The 13,289-nt window shown below is 34.9% G+C and overlaps 1 protein-coding gene across 1 annotated transcript in view; it reads right to left on the reverse strand.

Annotated features, from left to right (window-relative positions):
- Positions 1-6,684: 6,684 nt before the first annotated feature.
- The window catches only part of LOC123818755 (caspase-1-like), a 30,028-nt gene continuing 23,423 nt past the window's right edge, over positions 6,685-13,289 (reverse strand). The window contains exon 9 of the mRNA XM_045838986.1: positions 6,685-6,872. The gene's annotated coding sequence lies outside the window, so the exon portion shown is untranslated. The remainder of the gene's footprint in view (positions 6,873-13,289) is intronic.

The raw sequence follows: 13,289 nt of genomic DNA on the forward strand, positions 1-13,289 counted from the left end.
CTAATTTATCTACCTCATATTAAGTGGAATCATACAGTATTTTTCTTTTTGTTACTGAGTGATTTCTCTCAAAATGATACCCTAAGCAGAGGTGTCCAAACTTTTGGCATCTCTGGACCACATTGGAAGAAGAAAAGTTGTCTTGGGCCACACACTAAATATACAAACACTAATGAAAAATTATGAGAGAAACAGGTTTTAAGTAAATTTATGATTTTGTGTTGGGCCACATTCATAGCCATCCTGACCTACATGTAGCCTGTGGGCCACAGGTTAGACACCTTTCATCCATGCTGTAGCATGTTTCAGAATTCCCTTCTTTTTTAAGGCTGAATTTTATACACATACACACACACGTTGCTTATCCATTCATTCACTAATGGACATTTGAGTTGCTTCTATCTTTTGGCTATTGTGAATAATGCCTCTGCAAACATGAATGAACAAACATCTATTTAAGACTCTGCTTTAATTTTGCTGTTGTATATACCCAGAATTGGAATTACAGGATCACAGGGTAATTCTATTTTCATTAATTTTGAGGAATAATTACACTGTTTGTTTATAACTTCCACACTATTTTACATTCCCACCAACAGTGCACAGTTGGTTCCAATTTTTCCACATTATACATTTTTGTTAGTTTGTTTCAGTAGTACCCATCCTAATGGGTGTGAGGTGAATTGAAACTTCTTGACTTTTTTCCATTGTATTTCACCCAAGGTCCAGGGCACCTCCAGCCATAGGAATGGTTTGTGTCCCTGTGAAGCAGTTTTGCTTTTAGAAATAAAAGTGTTTTTTTTTAATGTAAGACTAGTTCTCTTCAGATGGCTTAATTTTAAAATATGCTATGTCGGGAGGGAGGTGGGGATGGTTGGGGTGGGGGGGGAGTTGTAGGGGGTAAAAGCAGACAACTGTACTTGAACAATCATAAAATAATTTTAAAAAATAAAGTATGCTATGTGGCAGTGACTGAGAATGTGGATTATGGAGCCAGAATAATTGAATTAACATTTTAATTGCCAATCTCAAGCAAGAAACTTAGTTATGCCTTAGTTTCCCCCATAGCCAAATGGGTTTAATTATTATTCCTACATTTTATTGTTTTTGTACTAAATGAATATTTAACAAATCATTAAAATACTACCTAGCATAAAGTAGCATAGAGAAAGTACTTAATTAATGTTATTGTGTATGTCTATGCAACAACCCTTATTTACCTCATCAAATAATTCCACATAATTATTCAACATAAATATTTACTGAGGGCAAATTCTATGTATCAAACACTATTATAAATGCTTGGGATATTGTGATGAAAAAAGCAAACAAAATTATCTCCCAACAGAATTTACATTATAATGAAAGAGGTACAATTACACATTAAATGCATTCAAAATACCTTTTGTTAAGAGTAATAGATACTAGAAGGAAATACAGATGGGGTAAACATGGGGGCATTGAATCAGGTTGAAGGTCCAGAGAAGTTAATTCACTGTTAATTTATAACACAGGTTTGACTAAGTATTCCACAAGTAAACTCCATGTGGCCAATATATTTGTTGAAAACTAGAATAAAATCTAGACACAAACTGCAGATATTAATCTTTTATACTTAAAAATGTTTTAGAATTAAAAGAAACGATCTCAGATTTAAAGAATCACATTTTTCACTAATAGCTTATATGTTTGAAATAATTTGGTTTGTACTTAGGTTCTGGAGCAGTTGCCACAGTTCAACTGATCATGAGCCAAGGAATGTTCCACCTGATTGAGGACACTTGGAGTGGGGAGGTGTGTGCCCTTCTGGTGAGGTGGTCTTCTCTGAAAGGTAAGGGTGCCTCAGACCTACTGATTTTCCCAAGAGAATGAAGATCCAGTTTATCTTATATTTGTGTGTATTATATCTCTCATTAAAAAAAAAACTGTTTTCAAGTGTGCTATTATCATTTTTATTAAATCATTTTTATTGTTATTCTATTATGGTTGTCCCAATTTTCCCCCTTTGCCCTCCTCCTACCACTCCCCGCTCCCACAGTCCACTCCCATATAGCTGTCCATGTTTTCGAGTCATTCATACATGTTCTTTGTCTAGTCCCTTCCCCTTCTTTCAACCATTGTCCCCATCCCCACTCCCCTCTGGTCACTGTCAGTCTGTTCCATGTTTCCATGCCTGAATGTTGTTCATGAGATTCCTCTAGAGGTGAGATCATAAGGTGTTTGTTTTTCACTGACTGGCTGCTTTCACTTAGCATAATGCTCTTCAGTTTCATCTATGCCATCGCAAAGGGTAGGAGCTCCTTCTTTCTTTCCGCTGTGTAGTATTCCATCCGGTAAATGTACCACAGTTTTTTGACCCACTCATTTACTGATGGGCCCTTAGGCTGTTTCCAGCACTTGGCTATTGTAAATAGCACAACTATGAACATAAGAGTGCATAGGTTCTTTTGAATTGGTGATTCGGAATTCTTAGGTATATTCCCCAGACACTGTGCAGATTAAACAAAGCCTGCCTTAGGATCACATTTAAACCGCATGCAGGGTACATATTTATCTTCTATGTTCTTATAAAATTATTGCATTTATGGTCTTGGGAATAGGACCCTCTTACTTGGTAATGTGTAATGTAAAATTTTGTACATTTTAACCTATGGTTTCCTTAAAGTTTTTTTTAACTTTCCCTTCCTATTTCCCCAACCAACCTTGTAGCAAGCTCTGTATCCTGTTGCCATAGGGAATAATCACAGCAAGGCAGAAATTAGAAATGGCCAGAAGGACACTGGGATCTTGAAAAAGAAGAGGAAAATGAACACATTCAAAAATGGGACTATTACTGTGGAAAATGAAAAGAACATTGTCCTCAAAATAATAAAGTTTTCCTCTCATGGAATGAGTAGAGGCAGAGATGCTTGTGTTTACCAGCCAGTCTAGATCCTGATGGGGTATTGTGACCATAATCAATGGCTTAATCATCCTTCTGGGAAGTAATACTGTAGACACCAGGATCCCTGATTCTCACTTTTCTGAAAACTCAATAGAGAGTTACTAGATGTGAAAGTATATTGCTGGCTTTAGAAATGCAAATGTCAGTGATTATAATGTTTAAATGCAAAAGGTAAAATTTTCTTTTTCTCATTTTTTGGAGACCACTCAAGTGTATATAAATCTGGTAATACTCCAAGAAGAGAATGAGGCTCCTACAATAGCTAAAATTGGAATTACTCACGACTCTGTTGGATAGAGATTCAGAATACAACTTGAATTCAGATATAATGATCATAAAATAAGTGAATGATGGACTAAATGATAAGCAATGTTTTATTTCTCTCTCACATCTCTGCCTCTCTCCCTTCCTCTCTCTCTAAAATCAATAAAAATATCCTCAGGTGAGGATTTTTAACAATGTCTATTTTAAGACAATATATATCCCTGTTTTCTGAAGAAGAGTACCAAGTACCAGAGGGTCAGAGACTTGCCCAGTGCAAGACCCACTTCACTCAACACTAGGCTGTGTGTGAGGTGCTTCTTGCTCTCCATTCAACACTATGGTAGGAAAATGGAAAACATGATCAGGTAAGACAGGACTCAGATCCTACTCTTAAGGAGTTAAAATAATTTGTGGGTGATAAGTCATAAGTATAAGAAAAGATTGCATTACAATACAAGAAAACATAGATGAAAAGTGCTATATCAGAAAAGGGGGAATTTAATGGTCTGGAGCAGACAGGAAGACTTCATGCAGGTAGTAGGACCTGTGTCTGAAACCTGTACAGTGAAAGTTTTTATGTAAGAATAAGGAGGAGAGAGAAGGTTAATCATTTGCCTATAGCCTAATTTTCCCTAGGTACTATAACAGGCTGTATAACCTGCCCAACAACAGTATTAAAATGGCATTTGTAGCTTTGCCAATGAGGATATTGAGTCTTTCAGAAAATAAACCTGTTTCTCAAGATCACAGAGACAGTGAATGTGACTTTAGAGAGATTTAATATATAACTCTGTTGAATGGCACTGTTTGGGCACCTACTTCTGTTATTGGGGATGAAAGGATTCTCTAGGCCTTTTTCATGCACCACATAATTCAGATGTTAATACTTCACTGTCTATGAGGAATTACATTCAGGAGTTGGGTTTGAATGATTGGGACATTAGAGCCAGAAGATAGGGAAAGAGCACCTGGGATTTGAGGTGGAAGGGAGGGTGCAGAGTGGGAAGCAGGGAGTTTGCCTAAATTGGCAGACAGCCAGGAGGTGTGGCACCTTTCAGAGGCCAATTCCTAGAGTGAAATTGCTAGTGCATGCCAAAGGTGAAAACTCAGCAAGGGACTTTCTCTAAGACAAAACCCTTGAGAGGTAGTAAATCTGAATGATCATGAATCTGATGTGTTAGTTGGCTATTGGCAGATAGCCAAACACACTCCAGAGGGAAGTTTCCTAAGGCCCATTGAAATATCAAGAAATATAATTGCATTAAACAAACATTAAATATATGAATGAACATTTAAAATATACCAATAAGCACCCTCAATGAGTAGAAGTCAGCAGAAACAAGTACTGGTAACCAGAAATTTGGAGACATAAGGATTTGCCAATTTTGGGCTAATCAAATAAAAAAATATACATGATCTATGTGGGAAATGCTCAAACAAACCCATTAAAATAGAAATGCATTCATGTTATGAAGTAATCAAGGAGGACATATAGATGGAACATATAAAAATATTTAAAGAGAAGTTTACAAAATCATGTCAGAATTCAGAATATCATAATTCCAAAAAAAAAATACAGACCCACAGCTAAAGGAAGCACACTTTAGTAAGCATGGACAATACAAAGAAAGCCAACATCTTACAATAGCCCAATAAGATATACATCATTGTCCCCATTTTGAACATGAGAAAAAGAAGAGTGTGGAAGCTATTTGTCAAAGATGATTCAAACCAGTCTAATTCAGGTCATGTATCAAGCATTAGAGAAAGATTCCTTTGTGTTGCCCTTCTCATGAAATTAATCGTACATAAAGAAAATTATAAAATTACAACCTGGCTCATATGGAGTCACAGAGCATGCAAAATATAGCTGCATAATGCATAGTGAGTGATTTGATTATGGTTTCATTTGTATACAACAGAATTCCTTTTCACTTGGTTAATAGAAAATGATTTATTATTAAATTACATACAAGGCAATCATTAATAGGGCCCACCTCCTGGTTTGTGTGCCCTTGTATAATATCTTTTCCTTGAGTGTAGGCTAAATCTAGTATTTTGATTCTAATAAGTAAGATATAGCAATATGACATGATTTTTCTCCAAAATTAAGTAACAAAAAGACTGCTTTCCAACTAAACCTAGTATTTTGATTCTAATAAATAAGATATAGACATATGACATGATTTTCTCCAAAAATTAAGTAACAAAAAGACTGTTTTCCATCTTGCTCACATTTTTTTTTTTCTTGCTAGCTCACTCTTATGGAAGCGATATTGTAAGTAGCCCTGTGGGGAAACTCACATATTGAGGAAGAGAGCAAAGCCTGACCAACAACCAGTGATAAACTGAATCCTGTCCACAATTAGAATTCAGGTTACCAGGAGTCTGGAAGGAGATCTGACCCTCTGTTGAACCTTCAGATGAGAGCACAGCCCTGGGTGACATCTTGATTGTCACATATTGCTTAGATTTCTATCATACATAAATGGTGAGATAATTGCTTGTTGTTTTAAGGCACTGAATTTTGGGGAAACTTGTTATATAGAAATTGATACTAATACATGGTATGGTGGATGGCAAACAGAAATGCACTTACAGAAGCTTAAGAAAAGGATTAGTTAGAGCTTGTAGGGACAGTTACTACACTCAGAATAGCACAGCTTCTGAAACAACTAGGAAAGCTACTCTCAGAGACTGCTTAGTAAGAAGGTTAGTGAACATGTGAGCTTTTCATCCATAGACATTCTTATTTCATATCTATGTTTTGCTTACTTCTCACAGAAAATAATCAATCAGGAATAAAATCATCCACATATTCCTTCTTAATAATTGTGTCATTTCTTCTTTCTTCACCACACATATACCCTTACATTTGTCTGTTTTTCTATCTCTTATGAATACTTGTCTTACAAACACACACAAACATCATTTATATATATATGCAATATATATATATATATATATATATATATATATATATGCAATATATTCAAATTCTCCATATTGTAATTACTCACAAGAACAAGAGTACAGCACAAAGGGATGGTCCCCAGGGCTATCTCCCTTAAGGCACAGGGACAAGGTCATTACAAATCGCTATGTAAAGATAAGCTTGCAAATTATTTTATACTCCTCACACTAAGACAACACAATTTTTTTTCATTCTATCATCTGGCCTGCATAAAGATAACCTTCAGTTTATCCTTAAAACTGGAGCTATTCTAGGTGGTCAGTGCTGAAAATGCAATGTGGTAGCTAGATGCAGTGTGGAAATGTGGTGGGAATGCCCAGTAGAAGTAGATGATTCATGCCATGTCTACTCTCTGAGATACCATGAGATTAAAACATTAAGAAATCAACCAACAGAAGTTAAAAGTTTGGGGGTGGAAATAAATGAATTCTATGCTAACATGTATTAAAAGAACTCCAGAGTCACCAACTTTGGACCATGTGAAAACTACAGTGGCATTAGCAGAAATATAGTTTATTCAATTAAATTTATTCAGCAGTGTTTCTCCCCTCCTTTATTCTCCAGACTGAAAAATGGGGAACCATTTATTTTTTCTCTTGTATTGAAATACATAATAATTTTAGAAATTATGTCGGATGGGCAAATTTCCTTCAGGAAGTATATAGACAAGGACTAGATTCCTGAGATTTCCTGTAGAAGAGAGAGAAAAATGAGGATCAGTAGCTGTGACAGAAAATGCTTATGGGTAATTCATGCGCTGAGTAGTTTGAACATTGTCGTATCTCAAATATGTCTTTAATAATCCCAAACATGTCTCTATTAGTCCAAAAAAAGAGAGGGAAAATGCAACGAGGTGTTTGTCATGGTTTCTAAACCCAAGCTTGCATTTATACAACTTTGAACTTGGAAGACCTGTATATCTTGATTAAAAAGGTGAAGTTTATTTTGCTGTATTGATCAAATCTATGTTAAGATAACTGATGGAATATACGTGATGTTGGGAACCGCCCTGACTGGTATCAGAGGCTGAAACCCCCGCCTAGGCTAAAGCTAAGGGAACACCCTTGGAACTGTGAGCCAGCAAGGAGACAAAAGCTTGTCTTCCTGGCAGGAATGCTGCTTCTGCTGCTTTATTCATAACTGAATCCCAAAAAGCTTGGTCGGTTAGCCAAAGACGGGTAAGATTCCCCACGGTGGGAACGACCTAAGACAGGCACGATCACTTTGGGAGGCCCCCCCAAAAGAAGGACTTGGGGGGCTGCAGCAAAAAGGGGTGATGGACCCTCACTCCTCGGCTTTGACATAGCCTGAGTTCTCAGCATCTGGGAAAAAAACCTCCTTGTCTCCCGGTTGCCTTAGTTCCCTTGCTCCACCTAAGCCTGAAACAATGACAGGGTGGTGCAGCTCTGTACTGAGAAGTGCGGATTCCCCGGGGTGATCAGGCCTAAGAAAGAACATGTAAATTACTGTGAAACCTCCTTTGTTTAGAATGCTCTCAGTTGATTGAGAAGGGTCTTAGGAGGAAGTTATTTTGTTCCTCAGTCTTACAGCTCTTTGACCCCCCCAACTCAATAGACCGGCAGAGTTCTTTGTTTTCTATAGTTCCTTACTTCCCCCTAATGAGTACTGTACTTTACCTGAATTATTATGCAAAATGAGCCCAATAAAAGCAGGTATGGACGGTAAATCAGCGCGCTCCTCACTAGAAGGGGTGGCCATTTCGTCCCTACTTCTCCACAGAAACTAGTTTGTCTCTGTGCATGTTTTTTCTCGTGTGTTTATCGTCGAGCCATCCACAGCGTTCCATGGTCACTGCTGGCCGGTGACCCACACGCAAGAATATGATGGGGCTAATTTGGATGGGATACTAATTATTTTAATAATTGAAACATTTTATTTTTTTAATTTTTAAATTTGTTCAGTTTTATTGAGATATAATTGACATATGTATACATTGTGAAATGATTACCACAATCAAGCTAATTAGCACATCCATCACCTCATATACTTGCATTTTTTTGTTTTCAGTGAGAAGACTTAAGATCTACTCTTAGCACATTTCAGGTGTGCAATACACTATTATTGACTATAATCACTGTGCTGTACATTAAATTTCCAGTACTTATTCATCTTTTAACTGGAACTACCATCCTATTCTATTTCTATGGGTTTGACTCTTTTAGATTCTCATAAAAGTGAGATCATGCAGTTATTTGTCTTCATGTGTCTGCCTTATTTCGCTTAGCATAAAGTCTTCCATGTTCACCAATTCTGTTGCAAATGGCAACATTTTCCTTTTTATGGCAGAATAATATTCCATTTTATATATGTCCCATATTTTTCTTATTCTTTTCATCTATTAACAAGCACTGAGGTAGTTCCTGTACCTTGGCTATTGTGAATAATAACACAATATACATGGAAGGACAGATATCTGATTGAGACAGTAATTACATTTTCTTTGGACATATACTCAGAGTTGAGATTGCTGGATCATATGGTAGTTCCTTCAATTTTTAGTTAGTTTTTTGAGAGATATCCATACTGTTCCCCAGAACACCTGTACCAATTGACAATCTAATCAAGAGTGTACAGGGTTTCCTTTCCCACACTCTCACCAATAATTGTTATCTTTAAAACAATGACTTTAGACATTTGGAGAAAGACCACAATAAACTGTGATACCTAAAGGAAGGACACAAACAAAGCATTGTGCTTTGACTGTGTCACATTGTTTCCTGAAGAGAGTTTCCAGGCTGCAGTGCATAGGAGTATCCAAACAAAGCCTGGTCAATTAAGCAGAACTACATTAAAGGTCACAAGCGTCAGGGAGCTTTGGTTTGCAGAATGCTGGAGAAGAGGAATTTGCATACAAGGAAAGAAAGAACTCTGAAGATCTGTAGAAATGTCATCTCAAGTCTTCAGATAACTACTGATTTGAATCTGTGAGAGAAGAAATTACCCAAGCCAGGGAATAACCACTGAATGGCAGCAGGTAGGAGAATTTTCTAGAACTAATAAGGATTGGGAATAGTTTGTGTTCCAATAGCCAAAGTGTAAAAATGTTAAAATATATGGAGCAATGTACAAAGTAAATGTAGAAAGGTATTTCCTTAATAGTGTGACTAAGTTAAGGTTAGAGTAAAACTTCTCTGGACCCACTTGAAAATATCATCAAAACAATCTTTAATTATAGTCACTAATTCCAAAATATTTTTGCTGCATCCTAAAATAAAATGCATCACTTAAAGGAACACCATGAAATCTAATATTCAACAATGTCATTCCAATAATGCAAAGAGGCAGAAAAATTTTATTCACTATTAGGAGAAAAACTAATAAATAAAAACAGAACCAGAAATAGCATAGATAATAAAAATAGCAAGGAAGATCATTTTGTGAGTTATTATAAGCATATCCATGTGTTCAAGTAGCTTGAGGCACATAGTATCATTAAAATAATATAAAAGTATAGTAATAGAACTATCCAAAATAAAGCACAGAGGAAAAAAGATTGGAAAAATTATCAGAGCATAAATACAATATCAAACAGAATAACATAATGTGTAATTAAGTCCCAGAAGGAGAAGACAAAGGTGAGCAAAGGTGGGCAAATTTTTTATAAGGAAAAAAATTCCAAACAAAATAAACATTAGAAAACTTCAAGACACTTCATAAAAATATTTGATGAAAATCAGCGATAAAGAAAAAAATCTCAGGACAGAGAAAAAAGGATAATATTCACAGAGCCACAAAAATGATAGTAGACTACTCATCAGAAACTATGCAAGCCAGAAAAATTATGGAGAGATGTTTTTGATATACAGAGTACAAAATAAAGCAAACCAAAACCTGTTTAGCCTAGGTTTCTTAACTCAGCAACATTTTCTCCCAAAAATGAAGACATTTTAGAAAAAATCTAAGAGAATTTATTGTCTGCAGACTCCTACTACAAGAAATATGAAAAGAACTATTTCAGGCAGAAGAACATTGTATCAGATGGAACTTTGGATCTACACCTTGGAATAAAGAGCATCAAAAATGATAAATATATGGGAAATATAAAATAAACTTTTCCCACATTTTAATCATTTTAAAAGAGAATTGGTTATATGAAGCAAAAATCATAGCAACATATTGTGATGTTTATAGTATATGCAGAAGTAATATGACAACAGCACAAATTATAAAATTGGGAAACAAATATTTGAGGGCAGACCTAAATGGGATTAAGATGCATAATTTAATCTCTATAGCAACTACTAAAAAATAAGCAAATGAAGAAAATAATCTAATAGTGGAAATAAAATGGAATCATAGAAAATGTCAACAAATCTAGAAGAAGACAGAAAAAGAGGGGAAAGGGACCAAAGGACAAATAGAAAAAAAATAGTACATAAATTTCAACTAAATTATATTTGTTCAAGTACAGTTTTCTGTCCTTTACTCCCATCCCAGCCCACCCACCTATCCCTCCCCACCCCTAGTTTTTGTCCATGTGTCCTTTATATTTGTCCATGTGTCCTTTATATTTGTCCTTTATATTTGTAAAACCTTCCCCTTTTCCCCTGAAATTCCCTCCCCTCTGGCCTCTGGTCACTGTCAACCTGTTCCCTATTTCAGTGTCTTTGGTTATAGTTTGCTTGTTTGTTTGTTTTGTCATTTAGGGTCCTGTTAAACTAAATTATATTTGCAAAATTAAATTATATTTCTGTAATTAAATTTTATTTAGTATATTTAATTTAAAATGATTTAAATAACCCAATCAAAAGATAGGTTGTCACATTAGATTTAAAAAAGAAAAGGTAAGTATCACATTTTGCAATGCATAATGCACAATTTTTTGCTCAAATTTTTTTAAGGAAAAATAAGGATGCACATTATACATGAGTAGTACCTGAAGTAACTTGTATCTGTTCACGTGTTTTGTAATTATTTATTACATGAAATTTCTTGTACCATATGTTCCAAAATAAATCCTAAAATTCCTTTATAAAACAAAAAACAGGTATCTAAATATAAATAAATAAATAATTGAATTTAAAAATTAAAATGAAAGATTTTTTTCCTGAAAGTTTAGGCAAAAAAACATGGGTGTTCATTATACATGGCAAAATACAGGTATATGTTATTTAAAGAAAACCCATATTAGTGTAAAGACACAAATAAACTAACAGTAAAAGAATGAAAAAAGATATACTATGCAAATGCTTATCAACAGAAAGATGGAAAGGCTACATGTGAGGTGAAGTAGATTTTAGAACAAGGAATTTTACTTGGAATGAAGACAAACTTTTACTAATGACAAATGAGTCCAATCATCAAAAGAATAAAACACTCTTAAATGCATGCACACCTAATAAGAGCTTCAAAATACATGAGAGAAAACTCACTAGAATTAAAGAGAGGAACAAACAAATCCCAAGATGTAGTTGGAGATTTCAACAGTCTTTTTGCAATAATTGATGCAACATGGATTTGGAAATTCAATAAGTATGTAGAAGACTTGAAGAACTCTCTGAACTAATCTGGCTTAATTTTTTATAAGAAGGATCACATTTTATTTACTTTTTATTTTTAATTGCCAACTCTTCTACTTTTTTCTTTTTTATTGAATTTATGAGAGTAACATTGGTTAATAAAATTACATAGATTCCAGGTGTACAATTCTATGCCACATCATCTGTATATTGTATTGTGTGTTAAACACCACAAGTCTCCTTTCATCACCATTTATACCCTTAATACCCTCTTACATATACCCCCAACCCCCTTTCCTCTGGTAATCACCATAATATCTATATCTATGACTTTTTTTCTTTTTTGCTCAATCCCTTCACATTTTTACCCAGCCCCACAAACCACCTCCCCCTGACAGCTGTCAGTCTGTTTTCTCTATCTATGAGTCTGTTTCTATTTTGTTTATTATATTCTACAAATGAGTGAAATCATATGGTATTTGCCTGTATCAAACTGGCTTATTTCACTTAGCATAATGTTCTCTAGGTCCCTCCATGCTGTTTTAAAGGGTAAGATTTCTTTCTTTTTGAAGCCAAGTAGTATTCCATTGTGTAAATGCACCACAACTTTTTTATCCACTCATTTACTGATGGACATTTGGGCTGCTTCCAAATCCTGGTGATTCTAAATAATACTGCAATGAACATGGCGGTGCATATATTCTTTCAAATTAGTATTTTGGTTTTCTTTGGATATATTCCTAAAAGTGGAATCTCTGGGTTATAAGGCAGTTTCATTTTTAATTTTTGAGGAAACTCCATACTGCTTTAAAAAATGGCTTCACTAATCTACATTCCCGCCAAGTGTGTACAAGGGTTCCCCTGTCTCCACATACTCACCAACACTTGCTGTTTGTTGTGAAAGTTATTTTAGAGTGAAAATTTGAAGTGTTACATTAAAAAATTAAATTTAAAAATCTGTTACATTTAAACAGACTAAAATATCTATTACTCAATGCAATAAACTTATTTATTGATGTGGATTTCTCAGTCTATACGCTGGCAAGTATTTGGAAGGGTTTTGATCATAAAAAGTTCAATGTATTAGCTTAAGTACTTGACTCATCCACAAGTCTATGCATGAAATTTAATAGCCTGTGAGCTGCCTTGTGTGATAATGTTTGACTGTGGAACAATGAAAGCACTGTCAACATAAGTAAAGGCTAGTTGCTAGTGTACCTCATGCTAGAAGCAGATCAATCCTAGTTATCAATACCTGCACACTTAGTCAACCAAACAAATGGTTTCACTATAGTTAATCCTATCTTCTAAATTAAGGTCATCTCTAGTGATGGATACCCTATGCATGTGTTTTCTTGTGTTAGTATGTGTAAATTAATACTTACTTAAATTTGGTATATTATCCACATTTAAGCCCTTTTCCCTAGCATTATAGAAAATACCTTTGACTTATTTACCTCTATTTATTTTTAATTAATCTTATTGTAGTGTATTTTCACACAATAAAATGTACCCATTTTAGATCTAAGTTCAGTGTGATTTACAAAATGTATGTGCTACCAAAATCTACTCACAAAACATTTGCATTATCTTAACAAGTCAAATTGGAGTCAATTACACAAACCTC

Source organism: Phyllostomus hastatus, unplaced genomic scaffold (assembly GCF_019186645.2).
Source record: "Phyllostomus hastatus isolate PE091 unplaced genomic scaffold, TTU_PhHast_1.1 phas_contig_113, whole genome shotgun sequence".
In the NCBI taxonomy this organism is placed as follows: Eukaryota; Metazoa; Chordata; class Mammalia; order Chiroptera; family Phyllostomidae; genus Phyllostomus; species Phyllostomus hastatus.